Source organism: Macaca mulatta, chromosome 5 (assembly GCF_049350105.2).
Source record: "Macaca mulatta isolate MMU2019108-1 chromosome 5, T2T-MMU8v2.0, whole genome shotgun sequence".
Lineage (NCBI taxonomy): Eukaryota > Metazoa > Chordata > Mammalia > Primates > Cercopithecidae > Macaca > Macaca mulatta.
In genome coordinates, this window is record NC_133410.1 from 164,675,840 (window position 1) to 164,695,215 (window position 19,376).

At 35.1% G+C, this 19,376-nt stretch overlaps 1 long non-coding RNA gene across 1 annotated transcript; it reads right to left on the bottom strand.

Annotated features, from left to right (window-relative positions):
- Window positions 1-153: 153 nt before the first annotated feature.
- LOC144340865 (uncharacterized) lies at window positions 154-18,130 on the bottom strand. Its single transcript, XR_013417363.1, has 3 exons — window positions 17,921-18,130; window positions 5,917-6,098; window positions 154-771 (listed from the first exon to the last, which is right to left on the bottom strand). It is a non-coding gene; the product is annotated as an uncharacterized LOC144340865 (long non-coding RNA).
- Between the last annotated feature and the right edge of the window lie 1,246 nt (window positions 18,131-19,376).

Genomic DNA, 19,376 nt, shown 5'->3' on the forward strand with positions numbered 1-19,376 from the left:
ATGAGTAATGGGAGTATTGGAGAGTACAATACTAATATTTATCAAGAGTCTATCACGTACTAGGCTTTGCATTCAGGACTCCTTTTGCAAATAGCAGAAACCAATGCTGATTTATTGAAAGATAATTTATTGGAAGACTTGAAAATAGGTGAGATACAAGGTCAAGTAAGTGGCTGACTACCACCAAGGTAATGCCACAGGAACATTGGCTTTGAGTGGAATTAACATTGCTTCCAGTCAATGAATGGCACCAACAAAAGGCTGCTGGCACCACACACAATTGGATGCTGGGCACTATCATGCCAAAACAGATACCACTCTGCTGCAGTGAACTCTAAACCCTTTCTAAATTCTTCTTTCTTAGTGGGAAGGTCTCCTGCATCTAGATGCAAGGTCTAGGAAAGCAACATCTGATTGATAAGGATTATGTAAATTGCCATTATTATTATTATTATCATTGTTATTATTGAGACTGTGTCTCACTCTTTAGCCCAGACTGGAGTGAAGTGGCTTGATCTTGGCTCACTGCAACCTCCGCCCTGTGGGTTCAAGTGATTCTTCTGCCTCAGCTTCCTGAGTAGCTGGGATTACCGGTACACACCAACATGCCTGGCTAATTTTTTGTATCTTTTGTAGAGATGGGGCTTCTCCATGTTGGTCAGGCTTGTCTTGAACTCCTAACTTCAGGTGATCCACCTGCCTGGGCCTCCCAAAGTGGTAGTTATTACAGGCGTGATCCACTACCTCAGATTCCTTTTCAAATCTCAGTCTCTAAAAAGAGAAGAAGAAATTCGGATGCTGAGGAGCAAAAACATGACCAAATCAAAATTTATCCACCATGCTGACTTTAATGATGTTTTAGAAATGAATCCTCAGAACAAATACTAAAAGTACATATCATTACATGCATATCACACATGATAGCCTGAGACTCTAATAAAATTACTTTCCAAAATTCATTTAAAAATGCCAAAACTTCGCTTCAAACACTGGATCTTATTTTACTGTGTCGCAAAATCTCCCTCACATTTCAGTATTAGTATTTTATTCTTTAGATTTTAACCAAATATTTGCTTCAAATGTGTGTGCTTCTGGATATAATTAAAGGTGCACTTCTGGATATAATTCTCCTAAGTATTTTTTGGTGTGCCACACCCACTCAATTTTGTGTTTTATCTTACCTAGATAATTATAGCTCAACAAAGACCAATGAAATCGAAAAAAGAAACATATGGGCAAGTAAAAATGGCTAGCAAATGTTTGATTTATACAGATTCAGCATGAAATGATCAGAAAATATAGATCATTGTTAAAAAAACCTCTTCGACTATTGCACTCACTTATACTGGTCTTAGTCATTTATCCATGTTTAGGGTTTTCAATGTTCACAGTTGTCATCAGCTAATCCTACTTTCCTTTTCATATGTGCATTGATTTAAAAAGGTAATATTTTGAAGTTAAAACTACTCAGAATTCTTAATCTCTTCCATTCAGTAAAGAAATTAGAATATTCCAAGCTTTGCAAAAAATTGAATGTCTTCTCATTTCATAAATTACAAAGAGAATTGTGATACAACATTTCATTTGATTCACAATAAAGTCTTCAGTTCTACAGAGGAGATAGTTTGTTTCTGAGAGCATAACTGTTTTGCCCCATGTCACATAGTATCAACCCAGGTTTTAGTTGTCCTGCCCCACACTGCATTTTAAGATAATGAATGCATGATCATGTTTTCACAATTTAAGTGAAAAACCAAAGATTATAGCCATTGCAGATGGCTGTCCCATTTAATACCTATATTAAAATAACATTTCATAGTATGTGAAGATAGTTGTGACATAGTGAAGAAAATATGTGGCTAACTACAGCTGAGAGATTAGCTAGTTAAAATTGTGCATGAAGGAACCCAGGAAACAGTGATTATTTCTTTTTTCCTTTTCTTTCCCCTGTCCCCAACTACATAGGATGTTATACACAAGTTAATAAGAGTTGCTGGTACAAATTTCAGAAAGAAAAAAATCAATGGGAATCGAAGTAGCTTTTAAATGGGAAAGGCAAGAAGGGTTTGGCTAAGTGTGGGGGAGAAATGGATGAAGAAAATCATGTTTTCAAGTTATTTCTTAGGAGAATAGTAACTTCTTAGCCAGTGTCTGCACTATGCAATATTTAGGAACCTATTATTTTCCTGCAACCCTTATCTTTCTTCTGTTAAGGTAACCAAAAAGGCAGAGAAAGCTGCAATAATAATAGAACTAGATTCTTTTTTTTTTTTTTAATTATACTTTAAGTTCTAGGGTACATGTGCACAACGTGCAGGTTTGTTGTATTTGTATACATGTGCCTTGTTGGTGTGCTGCACCCATTAACTCGTCATTTACATTAGGTATATCTCCTAATGCTATTCCTCCCCCCTACCCACTCCCTACAATAGGACCCGGTGTGTGATGTTCCCCTTCCTGTGTCCAAGTGATCTAATTGTTCAATTCCCACCTATGAATGAGAACATGCGGTATTTGGTTTTCTGTTCTTGCAATAGTTTGCTGAGAATGATGGTTTCCAGTTGCATCCATGTCCCTACAAAGGACACAAACTCATCCTTTTTTATGGCTGCATAGTATTCGATGGTGCATATGTGCCACATTTTCTTAATCCAGTCTGTCACTGATGGACATTTGGGTTCATTCCAAGTCTTTGCTATTGTGAATAGGATAATTTGATCAAGTAGTCTCACTTCTGCTAGTAAAAACTTATTACACTTATAAAGCATCACATTGTAAAGAGAACAATGGTTTCCTGGCACTATTTTATTTCTATTTGTATTATTTTCATCAATGTATGAACAAAATATTATAAACCATGCCCTTTAGTGACATTATAAATATCAGGTAAAGTCTGGCTTATTTTACCTATACAAAATCAAGTAAGTATCTAGGTAACAAAAAACAGGTATTATTGATTTTCATCTGAAGATATTTCTTTAAAAATTATTGACTATATTTATAATGAAATACAGTTAATAAATTGGAGAATAAGTAGTTGTAATAAAAGCAAAATAGAAGACATATTTTTCCTTGAAAAAATAAAATAGAATCCAGAGCCAATTTTGCCAGGTATTATTTATTCTGGCTTCATTTCTTTTAGCCTGTGTACAAGAAAAAATTGTTAAATACAAACAAAATTGTTTCTTGTATTTTAATCTGTCATTTGATTTCCCTTAGAACATTAAGGTCCACATGTGATGAAAGAATAAATAATAATTTATGTTGATCACATGAATTCTATAATCCATATCTTCTGCAGAATTGCTACATTGAATTTTATATTCTTATTATCATCTCAAAATTGTCTCAATTTAAATTCACATACCAGTGCTTTTGCCAAAAACATGAGTTATTTCCCCATGTTCTTCTTCTATTACGGGGTTCTGATATATAAATGAAAATAGAATGAATAGAAGCAACTTGTAATTAATGGATTAAGTTGTATAACAAATAATTGTGTAGATGAATAAATCTCAGTAACTAAAACATCATGGATTCAGAAAAATCTCTTTAGAGATTATAAAAACCTGTATGTTTTTATAGAGCTCTATTTAGTTAATTTGAAATATTACTGAAAATTATGAAGCATGAAAAAAAAAAAAAAGCCAGGGTTCTTAAGAGAAGTTTAAAGAATAACCTGGCCAAAGCCCAAGGTAGCAATTCTTATGACAGATTTTAGGCTACACTAACACATATTTTCCAATCTCCTGAATAAATCTACCTTTGCACAGGGTTGAAGTGTATGGGCACAGTGTCAAGATGAGCAAAGGCACATTTTAAAATGTTAGATATTTGTGGTTATAGTTGTTGTAGTTTAGAAATCCTGCATCTGAAAATGGATTAGAAAAGGGATATTTTTGGTGGAAGGCATAAATTTAAAAGAAAATTACTTAACCTTCATTTATATCATGAAATAGAAAAAAATGACTTCCACAATTTATGTTATTTATTAATTTGTAGTGAAGCATATATAGAACTCCATTTTCTTTTGATCCGTTGTTGGAGATAATGCAAATGTAATTAACTCGCCTATGGTGAACTTCATTTTTCAATTTAATTAAAGGTCAGAAGTTATCTAAATCCTTTTAAACAACTGAAAGGAAATTAAATAAAAGACTGACACTTACTGAGACAAAGTTTAAAAGAAAGACCCAAGACTTAACTTGAATCTGCTGAGCAACTTTGGTGGAAGTGATTTCTGAGAAGGTCAGAAGCAGGAAGTAAGCTCATCCACTTTGAGTAGTAGGAAAGAAGAAATGGGGGTGAGGAAAGGGGTATGAACCTCTTTTCTTTTCATAAAGTTATCCTAAAATTTGCCCAACGATGAAGGCAGTTGTTATCTGGCCTGTGCTAAGGAGTACACAGTGATTTTACTTCCTCCAGGTTCCCTGTATTAGCCTGTTTGCATGTTGCTGGTAAAGACATACCTGAGACTGGGCAATTTACAAAAGAAAGAAGTTTAATGGATTTACAGTTCCACATGGCTGGGGAGGCCTCACAATTATGGAAGAAAGCAAGGAGGAGCAAGTCACACTTTAGGTGGATGGTGGCAGGCAAAAAGAGAGAGCTTGTGCAGGGAAACTCCCATTTTCAAGCCATTAAATCTCATGAGACCCATTCACTATCACGAGAACAGCACAGGAAAGACCTGCCCCATGATTCAATCATCTCCCACTGGGTCCCTCCTACAACACATGGGAATTATGGGAGCTACAAGATGAGATTTGGGTGGGGACACAAAACCAAACCATACCAGTCAAATTTTTTAAAGTAGGGGAAGAAAAGGGAGGACTGTGTCCTTTCTATGGATAGACAAATAGTTGTACAATCCTGATGAGTTTTCTGTGTAAGGTGGAGCAATGCAGCTGGAACAACCCAAATGTCAATCTAGAGGATAACCAAAATATGGTATAAACATACACAAAATCAATCAAAAAAGGGAATGAAATTCTGAGGCATTTTACAACATGGATGAACCTTGAAAAAATTATGCTAAGTAAAATAAACCAGATACAAAAGACATTATGTATGGTTTTTCTTATATGAGGTTCCTAAATTAGGCAAATTTATGAGAGGCAAAAGTATACTAGAGTTTACCACAGGCTGTAGAGAGACGGGTATGAGAAGTTATTGATTAATAGGTACCGAATTTCTGTTTGACATGATGAAAAATTCTAGAAATGAGTAACAGTAATGGTTGCACAACACTTTGAATGTACTTAATGCCCTGAAGTGGTACACTAAAAAATGGTAAAAATGGCAAATGTTATGTTATATATCTTTACCACAGTAAAAAAATTCTAGGGGGAAAAAAGAGAGCAGTGTAGAGCAGTTATAGAAAACTAATTAATTTTTATCTAAAATAAAGAACACTTTAGAATTCTTATCTCCAGTAAATCAAAATATGTAATTTGTTTGTTTTCCAATGTGTGAATTAGGAGTGGAAATTTAATGAGTGTCAGTCTCTAATATAATATTTTATCAGTATGTGTACAGTTTTCAAGTTTAAATAATTTCCTCACAAAAAATAGCTACCAAAGAACTGCCCTTTAGCAATTGCAAACTTAAAAATAATGTTCATAAAAGTCACTTAGAAAACTTTTAACTTTCCATTTTATTTAAATATAAAAAGAAGACATTCAGAAAACTTTCATTGCAATATAAGGATCAGACTAATAAAATGGGGATGCTGAAATTCAAATAATTTTCAAATAATGTCTGTTCTTGAACTTTCCAGGTAGATTTTTAAAATGTTTTTCATGTGGTTGTTGGTTATTCGTTTTTCTTTTAACTCTACAACTTTTCAAATACCCTTCTGGAAGAAATTCCTTTGGTCTGTAAGTTAAAGATAAACAATCTGTCTGAGAGTCTCACCATTTTCAGATCAACCCTCTGGTGCTGTTGTTGCAGCTTCTTCATTCCCATTGTTCAGTGAGCAGGAGGGAATATTACAGTTCTTTGACCCTTGCCACCAGCAGCTCAGTGAGCAGGACCTTTACACCATTACAGCTCCTTTGCTCCTGCTGTTCAGTGAGTTCCAGGTTCTTGACCCATGACTAAGAAGAATAAGCCACGTGGACACAGGAGAGTGAGTAAGACAGGGATTTATTAAGGGACAGAGAAGCTCTCAGCAGCAAGAGGGGACCAGAAGGAGGGTTGCTGACTCTGGTACTAAGTTTGGTGCTTTTATGGACTAGGAATAAGGAGTGCACTGATTGGTCTGCAGGCTGTTTTGGAAAAAGCACCATTCAAAAAGAGACATGATAATATAAAGATCCAATTAGAGGCAGAAATGAAGGCTTGGCTAGCAACCAATCAGGAGCAAGACTGATGTTTCAATTTATGTAAATGAAAATTTGGCCCCCTGCCAATCACAGAAATGTATATGCAAAACAGGTGAAAGGCAAGAGCCAATTGGGTGGAAGCACATGAAATGGGACAAAGGTGTGCCAAGGGGAGAGAAAAATGCCCAAAAAAGGAGTGGAATTTTTTCATTTGGGCTCACAGGGTGGATGTTTACACTTAGGAACACAGGCTTTTTCTTACTTTGGGCCCACAGCTTGATTCTCAGGCTGTTCTTGGATTGAAGGAGTTCTACTGAGGACCCACTGTAACTGCCTGCCTGCTTGATTTATTCCTTCTTCCTCTCTCACTATTACTATTGATTAATTCTGTGGGGAGTTTCTTTGAAGTTTTTACCTTTTCTGGTGAGGTATACGAACTCTGCATCAAGATCTTAAAATCATATTTTGAGATATATTTTTCTTTGTAAGAAAACATTTCTGCTAAACACAAAAGAGACAGGCAGCTTGATGCTATGTAGAAATAGCAGTCTCCAAAAGCCTGCTGTATAAATCTGGTCTCAAAATTTAGGCCTAACTATGAGGAATCACACAAATATGGTCTATATATCATGGTTACAGTTCTCAGTCTAAAATTAGTCAGCTTAGTCCTATGAAACTTGACTTACATTAAGAGGTTGTGATAGGTATGCTAAATCGTTTGGATTTTAGCTTCTTAAAGACAAAAAACCAGTATATTTTGAATCCCTTTACCCTTCTACCATCACCACCTACCCCAGCCTAGCTCAGATCCTTGTATTGAGTAGATGATTTAACAAATGAGGAATGAATGAGTGGATTTGTAATACTGCATAGTGCCCTATGTGTATGTCTCATTGGAGGCAGAATAATACAGAGTATATGACATGTGCTAGAGCTGGAAGACACATAGTCATATATTTTATACAGGCACAAAACTATTTCTTTTGATCAGCATAGTTACTGTTACCTATTTACATTGTATTTGAGTATTTCAGCTAGGACGTATACTCTAATCTATAGTTTTTCAGAGTAATCATTGGTGCCCCCCTCCGAGGAAACAAAGTGTCCATGAGGTCTTGAGTTTTGAGCCCTTAAATAATTGATGCATCCTATTTGGCCTAAATTTTCTAATCTGTTAAATAAATAGATAAAGGCCAAATAATTGTTAAGGTTCATTCTGAGTCAGAGACTCTCCTTTTAATGCATTTTTTTGTAACAATTTCATTGAGATATAATTCACCTGCCATAAAATTGGCTCAAAGTGCACAATTTAGTGATTTTTAATGTAGTCACAGAATTTTGCAACCATCACTACTATCTAATTCTACAACATAACTATCACCCTATTATCAGTCGTACCTCATTCCTCTCCCGCCTCATCACTTGGCAAACAACAGCCTAGTTTTGGTCTCTACGAATTTACTTTTTCTAGATATTTCACAAAATTTGAATGATGCAGTATGTGGCATTTTGTGACTAACTTCTTTCATTTAGCATAATGTTTTCAGCACTCAGCCATATTGTAATATGCATCATTACTTCATCTATTTTACTGCCAAATACATTTTTAGTTATGTATTCATCCACTTATGAATATTTTGGATGTTTTGACATTTTGGCCACTATAAATAATTCTGCTATGAACATTTGTGTACAATCGTCATGGAAAATATATTTTAATTTCTTTTGAGTATATATCTAGAATTGGAATTGCTAGGTCACATGGGAACTTTAACATTTTGAAGAGCTGTTTGTTTTTTAAAGTGGCTGTACTGTTTATGTGCCCATTTGTAATAAATGAGGGTTCTTTTTTCCTCCACATCCTCACTAATATTTGTCGTATCATCTATTTTATTCTATTTCAGCCATTTTTCTGCATATAAAATAATTTTTTGTTGTTTTGATTTATATTTGCCTAATGCTATATTAATAAGCATCATTTGGTGTATTAATTGGTTGTTTTCATAACTTCTTTAGAGAAACATCTGTCTATCTAAATCCTTCAGTCATTTTTTTTTTCTTTTGAGACGGAGCTTGGCTCTTATTGCCCAGGCTGGAGTGCAATGGTGTGATCTTGGCTTATCTCAACCTCTCCTGGGTTCAAGTGATTCTCCTGCCTCAGCCTACTGAGTAGCTGGGATTACAGGCATGCACCACCACGCCTGACTAATTTTGTATTTTTAGTAGAGATGCGGTTTCTCCATGTTGGTCAAGCTTGTCTTGAACTCCCGACCTCAGGTGATCTGCTTGCCTCAGCCTCTCAAAGTGTTGGGATTACAGGCGTGAGCCACCATGACTGGCCTAAATGCTTCAGTCATTTTTATTAGGATATTTGTCTTTTAGTTGCTGAGTTTCAAAAAACTTCTTTATATATTGTGGATACAATGTTAGACCTGGTCTTCTGTTAGGCATAGGATTTGCAAATACTTTCTCCCATTTTGTGGGAGACCTTCTCAATTCCTTGATGGTGCCCTTTGCAATAAAAAAGTATTTAATTTTCATGAAGTAAATTAAACTACTTTTTCTTTTGTTACTTGTGTTTTTTGGAGTCATGTATGATAAACTATTGCCTAATTCAGCATTACAAAAATTGACTCATATATTTTCCCCTGTGGGTTTTATCATTTTAGCTTTTAAACTTAGGTCTGATTCATTTTGAATTAAAATTTGAATATATCTTGAAGTAGGGGTTCAACTTTATCTTCTTTCAGTCTATAACAAGCTTTCCAGTACCATTTGTTGAGGAGACTGTTCTTTCGCTATTGAGGTATATGGGCACCTTTATTGAAAATCAGTTGACCACAACTTTCAGGGCTGATTTCTGGACTTTTACTTCTATTTCATCTATCTATTTGTCTGTTCTTATACCAGTACCATACTGTCCTGGTTACTATTGCCTTGTAGTAAGTTTTCAAATTAGGAAATGTAAGTCCTAAAACTTTATTTTTTTTTTCAAGGTTTGCTTTGGCTATCCTGAATCCTTTGCATTTCCATATGAGTTTTGGGATCATCTTGGCAACTTCTGCAAAAAAGAAGCTGGAATTTTGGTAGGGATTGCTTTAAAGCTGTAGAACAATTTGGAAAGTATTGTCATATTAGTAATAATTAGTCTCCCGATGCATGAACATAGGATATATTTTCAGTTATTTAGATCTCCTTTAATTTCCTTCAAAATGCTTTACATTTTTTTCAGTGAATAAATTTTACACTTTTAAAATTATATTTATTTCTAAGTGACACAGGATCCTTTCAGTGCCGCTTTGCCAGCTGGAAATCTTCATGGCCAGCAGTACCTCTGCCCGGGCTTTGCTCAGCTCTGGGTTCATGGCTGGGCTCACTCCGCCCACTTGGCCCAGCAGGCTGCAATCAGCTCATGCTACTAGCCTGGATCCTACACCTACACAGGGACTCCTCACTCTCAGTTCATGACTGAATCCAGGTGTGCTCTGGGCAGTTTTCACAGTGCTCCCTGACCTCTGGACGAGGGGGACATGGTGGAATCTGAAAACTTGAAGATGCCAGCAGCCACGAAGCCCCAAGGGATGTTACAGCTCTCGTCTGGGGATTTCAAAGTTTGAGCCCACAGGAAGCATTACAGTTTGTTCATTCCTGCCGTCTGCACACTTTGGCAAAGGAGGACACAGCTCGTTTGGTCATGCTGCCCCACTCTGGCCCATGGCTCCTGGTTGGTCTGGTCCCACTGCTGCAGATTCCCATCATGTGAGGTGGAGGGTGGGATGGTTACAGTGTTATAGCTCCTTTCTCAATCGCCATTTGGTGGGTTCTGGGTTCTTGTCCCGTGTCCAAGAGGAATGAGGTTACATGGACACCAGAGAGTGAGCAAGACAGGGAAGAATTTTTTTGAGCAAGAAAAAACTCTTGACAATGAGAGGGGACCTGAAATAGACAGACCTCTCTATGAGACAGGGCCCAAAAGTGGGTAGTTCAACATATGACTGAGTCTGTTTTGTTGTTGTTGTTGTTGTTCTTTTTTTGAGATGGGGTCTTGCTCTGTCAGCCAGGCTAGAGTGCAATATCACGGTCTTGGCTTACTGCAACCTCTGCCTCAGCCTCCCAAGTAGCTGAGATTACAGGCACACACCACCATATCTGGCTGATTTTTGTATTTTTGGTAGAGACTGGATTTCACCATGTTGGCCAGGCTGATCTCAAACTCCTGACCACAGGTGATTCACCTTCCCTGGCCTCCCAAAGTGCCGGGATTACAGGTGTGAGCCACTGTGCCTGGCCAAGTCTGGGGTTTTATGGGATCAGAATGGGGGAATGCATGCTGATTGGTCCATGGGAAGGCCTGGAAAAAGCACCATTCAATTGGCTAGGAGTCATCAAGGAAACTCTCATTGTGGACTCTACCCAGAACTGGCAACTCAGTTTTCAGGTTTTAAGTTGTCTTTGGTTTGAAGATCAGGTTTCACTGGGGACCCCTCCCTGTCTGCCTAGGAATTTATCTGCCTCCTGCCACTATCATAAGTATTTTATTCTTTTAGTATTATTATAAATAAGAGCTTCATAATTTAATTTTTCAACTGTTTGTTGCCAGTGTATAAAAATAAAAACAATTATGTATACTAGCCTTGTGTCTTTCATTTTTACTGAATTCATTTCTTAGTTTTAGTTGTATTAAATAAATTCCTTAGGATATTCTATATATAAGATTATGCCACCTACAAATAAAAATATTTTTAATTCTTCTTTTCCAATATGAATGTCCTTTATTTCTTTTCTTTCCTTTCCTTTTTTCCCCCACATGCTTTGGCTAAAACTTCTATTCTAATGTTTAATAGATGTAGCAAGAGATGATATTGATGTCTTATTCCTTATCTTAGGAGAAAATCATTCAGTTCTTCATCATGAAGTATGATACTAGTTGTGGGCTTTTTATTGATCCCTTTATTGAACTGAGTAAATTCCATTATATTGCTAGTTTATTGAGGGTTTATATCTTAAAAGGATGTTGAATTTTGTTAAATACTATTTCTGTCTTTGAGATAACCACGTGTATTTTTTCTCTAGTCTGTTAATATAATGTGTTCCCTTAATAGACTTTTGGATGCTAAACAAATGTTACACTCCTGGGATAAATCTCAATTAGTCATAGTTTACAAAACATTTTTATGTTGCTGGATTCAATTTGTTAGTATTTATTAAAGATTTTTGCATCCATGTTAATAAAGCGTATTTGTCTGTAACTTTTTAATCTTGTGATATCTTTTTAGTATCAGGGTAATATTAGCTTCATGGAATGAGTTGTAAAGTGTTACTTTCTCTTCTATTAATTGGAAGAGCTGTGACTTCTTAGTGTTAATTTTTATTTAAGTATTTGAAAGAATTTACCAGTGGAGGCACCTGCCTTTTCAACCTTATTATAACACTTTTTGTATTAATTTGATATTTTCTTATGTATTATTATAATCTTGTTTTCCTTTACTGTATTCTTTTGAGTTACCATTTTAGTGGTTTTCCTGGGGATTATAATTTATGTCTTAACTTAAAGTGATCTAATTTAGATTAATACCTATTTAGTTTTAATAGTATAAAATACTTTGCTCAAATATAACTTCATTTATTTCCCCTCTCTGTGCTAGTATTGTCATATAAATTATATGTTAATATAAGTCCATCAATTGGATGGACTTTATAATTACCTTATGCAGTTGTCTTGTTTAGATAGAAAAGAGTTACAAAGTAAAAAAGAATTGATAACAGTTTTTATGCAGTATACTTACAATATAGGTATTCTTATTGGTGCTATATTTTTTACTACCTTTGCCTATATTATTTATTTGTTCATGTGTCTTTAAGTCTGTTTCTAGTGTCCTTTTATTTCTACCAGAAGAAATCTCTTTTTGTATAGCATGTGGGTTGTCTGTTAGTAAAGAATTCTATATTTTTGCTTATTTGAGAATATATCCATTTACTTTTCATTTTCAGAGGATAGGGTTCATGGATGTAGAATTTTGGTTTGCCATTCTATTTATTTCAACACCTCAAATGTTATCCCACTGATACTTCATCTCAATTGATTCTGATGAGTTGTTGTTAGTATTATTGAAGCTTACTGGAGAACTGATTTTACACCATAACATTGTTAATTTTATTCAGTTTAAATCTGTAAAATTTTACTGCTAATAAAAATGTTTAAACCAAAGTGTTTGAGAGTATTTTTAATACAAATTCTAATTAGGATGTAAGATGTATTTTTTATTGCACTGACTTTGAATCATTGGTTTTTTAAAACAAATTCACAAAGGTAATAGATTCATGCAGTTATCTTTCTGTATTATACAATTTTTAAACATAAACTGAAATAATTTAATGAGAGGTAATACATTTCACATGAACTGGAAAACGTGTATTTATGAGATTTGAACATAATTTGTGGTGTAATACACAGCTTTCTTGGATAAATAAACCTCAGTAAAGCATCACTCTCTACTTAACAACTTTACTTTTCTGCCCACTAAGTGGTACCATGTCTCTGATTGCCATGGTCATTCGGGGCTCACAATATTCATGAATCTTACTACTACGTTATTTCAAAGGGTTGTTAAATGAAGATTTTGTAATGACATTAAATAACATTATGTAATCAACAGAAGATTTTGAATATAGCCAAATTAAAAATAGTGAACAATGACGGTAACTTCTAACTTTATCTCTTGGAAAGTCTTGCCTGTGGCTGAGGAAACTGCCTTTAATATGGTTGTCTCTGGAGCCTCTTGCATATGTCAGCTTCATTCAATGATCTTCAACTATACTCCACTGTCATCCATGTTAGTAGTTATTTGGGAGCAAAAAGGGTACTTTATTCATCTTAGACATTTATTCTTTCTTGGCTTAAATATCTTTTCTATAAAGTGTGAGTTATGTAAGTATTTTGAGAATTTAATCAGATCACACATACAAAACATTTAGTACATTGATTGTTGTAAATATAATATATATTGTGTTTATTATAACATTTATTGAATGTTTATTATATGCCAGTTTATGCTAAGCCCTTTACACATAAACACATAGTCCTATGTTGCTTCCATTATTATTAGAGTGTTGCTATTGTACTATGTATACCTGGATACTTCAGGTACACTGGCTGCTTCACAGGACCATGCAATGCTGGTATTGGAAATTTCTTCTCTAATTTATTCTACAATATAAATTGCAGTGACCTCTTACCTAATAAGTTTTTCCTTTTTTCTATTTATCTGATCTTCTAAATTCTAGTATAGAGGCAAAACAATTTTTACTACAGAGTCTTGATTTTCATAGAAAAAAAGCAGATTCCAGAAATACTTGTTGGAAAATGACTACATTCTTAAACCTTTACATTACCTTCTGCTATAGTTTCAATGTGGCCCTTAAAAATTCATGTATTGGAAATATAGTTACTATTGTAACAGTATTAAGAGGTGGGGCCTTCAACACGTGGTTAGATTACGAGGACTCTGCCCTCACCAGTGGATTAATGCCGATATTTTGAAATCCCAAAATGGGATCCTGATTAAAAAGATGAGTTTGTTTTTTTATCTGTCTCACGAGCTTACTTGCCCTTTTCTCACAGTATGAGGCAGCAGGAAAGCCCTGACCAGATGCAGCTCCTCAATTTTGGACTTCCCAGCCTACAGAACTGTGAGCCAAATAAACCTCTTTTGTCTATAAATTATCCAATCTGTTGCATTGTGTTATAGCAGTAGAAAACAGACAAAGACATAATCTCAATTAATGTACATAAATGCATAACCTGTTTTGCAGAAAGGGAAGTGAAAAGCCAAAAAGGTAAATTAATTTGCTCAAAATTACACAACCAAGCAGTAAAAGAAGCATTTGCAGAAGGTTGTGTTTAGTTCTGAAGTCTCCAGTCTTCCTAGAACTTGGAGGAATTGTATAGGGCTCATTTCCCACTGTTCATGTCCCCACCTGGCACATAAATTTAATGACTACAAGGCTTGGTTTTTCTTAATGCCCTATCTCTAGTGCCTAGGACAGTGCTTGACACATGGTAAGCAGTCAAAATGTGGATTGATAAATGAGCACCAATGATAAATTTAATGTTTTTCTTATACCTTTAAATTCAACATTATGGAATAATAGCCATCACACACACAGAATGTTTATTCACAAGTCGTTAAATCTTCTCCACTTTTTGCCCCAGCTTCAATAGAACAATGTCTTAGTTTTCCCTGCTAATGTCAGTATAATCTTGAACATTTTATCTATTCTTTCTGGGTTTAAAATATCTTATGAAAAGTATGATTTATATGACTACTTTGAATATTATATGAGATCATACATATAAAACATTAAACACATTGCTCATTGTAAATATAATAAATACATATTGTGTTTATTATAACATTTATTAAATGTTTATTTTATTCCAGATCATTCTAAGGGCAGCAAGAAGGCCCTTAAATGATCCTGATTAGTGATTCTTTAAATTTAGTCTCATTTTAAGAATGAGGGCAATTAAACACCCTCACTAAGCAAGATCTTTTGTTCATACAATCAATAGCAAATGATTATAAAGCTGCAATTGGTTTGTTTTGCACTGCCTAATAGAGAAACTCACTTCTAAACGATTGCCTTTTGTTATTTAGTCTCATGACAGATATGATGTAAACTGATATGTGAATGAATATACAAAATAATGTAAATCAAGAACCTTCATAATTACTTGTAAATAGTGGATTTGTTCTTTTTGTGGGAACACCAAGGGCTTAACCATGACATTCAAAAAGGACACATGGGTACTACATTGATTGGAATGGAAAAAGCTAGGAAATTACTGTGTACAAGAGATCTTGTAGGAAAGCAGTTACCATAGCAACCGTAGCCTCATAGACTGTATGAGATGATAGAACTTCTTTCAGCATAATTACACAGACTTTTGATGTGCATCCTTCCCTGGGAGATACCAAACTCATGTAACGTGGCTTTACAAAGAAAATTGTCTTAATTGGAAAGGACTCCCCTCTTTAATATATGCTGATTGAAGTTTTAGTATCAGTATTTGATGTGAAATTGTCTTTGTAGTTACCCTTTCAGAGAGGTTTGCCTAATACATTTCATGTAAAATCTAAATATAGGCATCCTTGTGATGTGAATACAAATAAAAGAAGAGAGAATATAAATGTGCAGCATGCTATTTATACTGGATGGGCTTTTCAAATAAATTAAACTTTGCTACAACCGCTAATTGAATTGGTATTAAGCTCATTTTTTTCTTTCTATTTTGAGTTTTCCTTGGATATATTTAAATTCATAGCTTTAATTGCAGAAGGGGTACAGAGATCTTCCCACAATTAGGTTATTAATAGTAAATTTGACTATTTCAAGACAAATGCTAAATACCTTCATATCTGATCATTTTCATTTTGAAGAAGAAAGTGATTCTATTTTTACAGGGAGAATGAACTTTTAAGATCACAGCTTCTAGTCAGCAGGTGCACATTACTGTATTCATAAATGACTGTCTGTGGACCATAACCTTGTAATTATTCTGCTGAAAGACATTTCTGTCACTTGCTAACAACAGAATGGGCCAAGAGCACATCTCCCTTTGGTGTTTGTGCCTTCTGACATCTTGCAGTATGGTTTGCAGACAGAAGGAGCTTTCACAGAGCTGTGAAGTGTTCCTTTTGTAGTATAACCCAACTGAGACTAAAACCCCCCTCAGCTCTGATTGAAGGACCTGATGTTTTAACCCCTGCCCTGCCATAGAGATAAACATTAAATAAGCCACTTATTGCATTCATAATTTAAAACTGATACTTGGATGTCTATTTTCTCTTTTCTAACTGGGTGGCATGTGCTATAAAATGAGATATAGCCTCATAAAATAGATTTTCTATTAAGTTTGAAGTTTACATTAACTTTATATATTATTATTTATTCTCTTAGTGTGGATTATTATAAGAACCCCAAGAGGAATCCTATAACTCTTTAAAGTAGTAAAAAATTAAGTTCAGCATCATTTTTGTAGGCTCATCCCAGCAAAAAAAAAAAAAAAAAAAAAAAAAAAAAATATATATATATATATATATATATATATATATATATATATATATATATACACACACAGAGAGAGAGAGAGAGAGAGAGAGAGGGTAGATAATTTTGAAACCAGTAAGGAAAATGACAGTAGCACTATCCTAAGAAAGTGTGATTAAATCTAAACGTTCCAAGTCCTGTAAACAACTGTGTTTCATCTCTTCCCCCTAGCAGCTTACTGGAATGAAAAGTAAAACCAGCGTAAAGCCAGAGGCGAAAAGGAGTTGCCTTAAACAGCTGAGGTAGGACATCCAGTCCTGTATCCTGCTCTCCTACAATACTGTCTTTCCTCCACCTATGGAGAGAAGATGTGTAGAAGATGAAAGAGATGTGTAGAGTTTATACTCTCCTCTAGTTTTGCCTCTATTCTGTGAGCCTATAGCATCAAATTTTAGTTTGCTCAATACTGATCTACATGCCCCGCACTGAAGCTGCATCCATGTTTTCTTGCCCTTATGGGAATAGCCCAGAGGCTGGCAGGTGGTTCATGAAGGGTTGCAGATGTGCTTCGGTTTTTTTAAATGTGTGCTCTATTCACTGCCTGATTTCTTTTTTGATTATGAACCATCTGTAATTTTCAATCTGTTCTAAGGATTTTGTTTTACATGTTATTTGGCTAGAGCAGGACTATTGTTTGTAATTCTCCATATGTGACAAACAAGGAGTGAGTTAAGACTTTTTGATATCTCAACCCAAATGCTCATAATGGCAAACCTGCTTATACAGTAAGAAAGTGAGTATAATTTCTAGAGCCCAGTCAGCATCCCGATCCCACAGCCTGGAAAACCACCACCCACTTGAAATGATCTTCTCAACATTTTAAATTTATTTTCCTAACTCTTTTTTGGAAACAAAAGGGATACAATGCAGGTAAGTATGTCCATGCTGACAAGGGGAAGAGAAATTCCAAAATTGTATTATTTAATTCTAGAGACAGGAGTGGAAGTAGAAAAGTAGAAGTTACCCTTCATCTTTTATTTCCTCCCACAGTTGCCTCTCTTCTTCCTCATTGATATCCTGACATCTTTCCAACCCCCATATCAGGAATGTGGGTGTGGGTTCCTCCTGGACCTTGCCCTCTCATCTCTCCAACACTACGTAAAGCAACGTGACCTGTGCAGAACAGCTCTTTCATTACCCTCAAATCCATCACCAACTCTCCATTATTTTAAAGTGCAAACCAAATCAGGTTACATTTTTGCTCAAACTTCCTAATCATTCTATCAATCTTTGTCATTCTCAAGAGGATATTTAAATTCCTTAGCTTAAATAAACCATGTGCTTTATCTATTGTCAACCAATGAAGATTTAGTCATACAGACACACACAGACAAGCACACACACAATATGGCATGCAAATACATAAACACATATGTGTATATAAATACATATATATGGATAGATAGATTTAATTATTTTTTTCTCTACGATTCTGCATATGCAGACCATTTAAAATCCTTTTTCCCGTACTCACTGATCCTTACAGAGCCAGCTCAGCTAGAACGTCTTTTCCTCTTAGTCTTCCTTGACAAGGAGACAAGGAATTAGGTTCCTCCTCTCTTGGTTTCTTCTTTTTAATTCTCAGAGCACCCTGTGCCTATTTGCTTAACACTTCTTACTCTGTAGTGTAATCAAGGGTTTTTGCTTTCTGTCTCTCTTTGTAAATGTGACTTCATTGAAAGCAAGGCCTATGCCTAGTTGTTTTCTCTGTCTCAGGATATAGCTTTGTTTGGCTCATACTAATAATACCATTAATGTAACCAGAATGAATGAATTATTGGCTAAACAAGGCACTAGTGTTTTGGTTATGAACTTCTTCATTCTAATACATTAATGTCATTTGAAAAATAAATAACCATTCTGGTATTTTTACAACCATTTGGAGCTACTCTCTCTCCTCCTTTAATTTCTGTTTTAAAGATCTGTTGAAGCAAAGCTTGTTTGGCACTGAGCTATTCATCTTTCTGTATTTTTTACTTCTTGCCTATAAATTCTAGGCAGAGTTAGAATGATTAGTTGCAATGGGCATCTCACTTAATACACACAGAACATGAGACATCATCCATCATCAAATAGAAAAAAACAAAAAACAAAAAACATGTAGGCCTGTTTCACTTACTCTCTTGTAAGGTGACTCAAGGCCAAAGAGAGGGATTCCTCCCTGCTATACAAGTCTTACTGCAGCAAAAGTCTCTATATTTTCCAAGTAATAACTCCTGAAGCCCGTACTTATATTCAAGTACAAGATACTTCTATATATCAGATACTTGTTGACCTTTCTATTATTTAGAAGTCTGATAAGCTTATCATAGCAAACATGTGCACCCTTGACTTTGTCTTCTCCCATCACTTTTCCTCTTTGCCCACCTTACTCCAGACACTAGAGTGGTTTTACTGTTCCTCAAATATAAGAACTTCCTCCCACTTTAGAGCCTTAACAATAGTTTTTGCAATTCATGGATTTCTTGTTTCTATGAATTTTTATGGCTGGTTTCTTTCTGTCTTCCAAGTTTTTACTTAAATCAATGCACACAGAAAGGCCTTCTCTGATAATTCAAACTTCATGTGCCATCTGATCACTCTATATCATTCTTTTAAAAAATGTTCATAACATTTACTATCATTTAATACTTTCTAATTTACTTGTTTGTTGATTGCTTCCTTCCCAGCAATAAAATTCAGGCTCCAGGAGGGTAGGAAATCATTGTTTACATTTGAATGAGGACCTGGTTATAATGTATGTTTAGTAAGTATTGTCAAGTTAGGAAATATGCTCTCTTTGGAAATCATTTCATTCTTGTTGTTATGGAATCCCTGTCATTTACTTGTCCAGGACAAAATGGAACAGAGGGTCCTGAAAGGTGAGAATTCAAACAAGTACCAAATTTCTAGGACAAATCCGCACTCAGTGATGTAGACAGAACAGATAAGAGAAGTGAA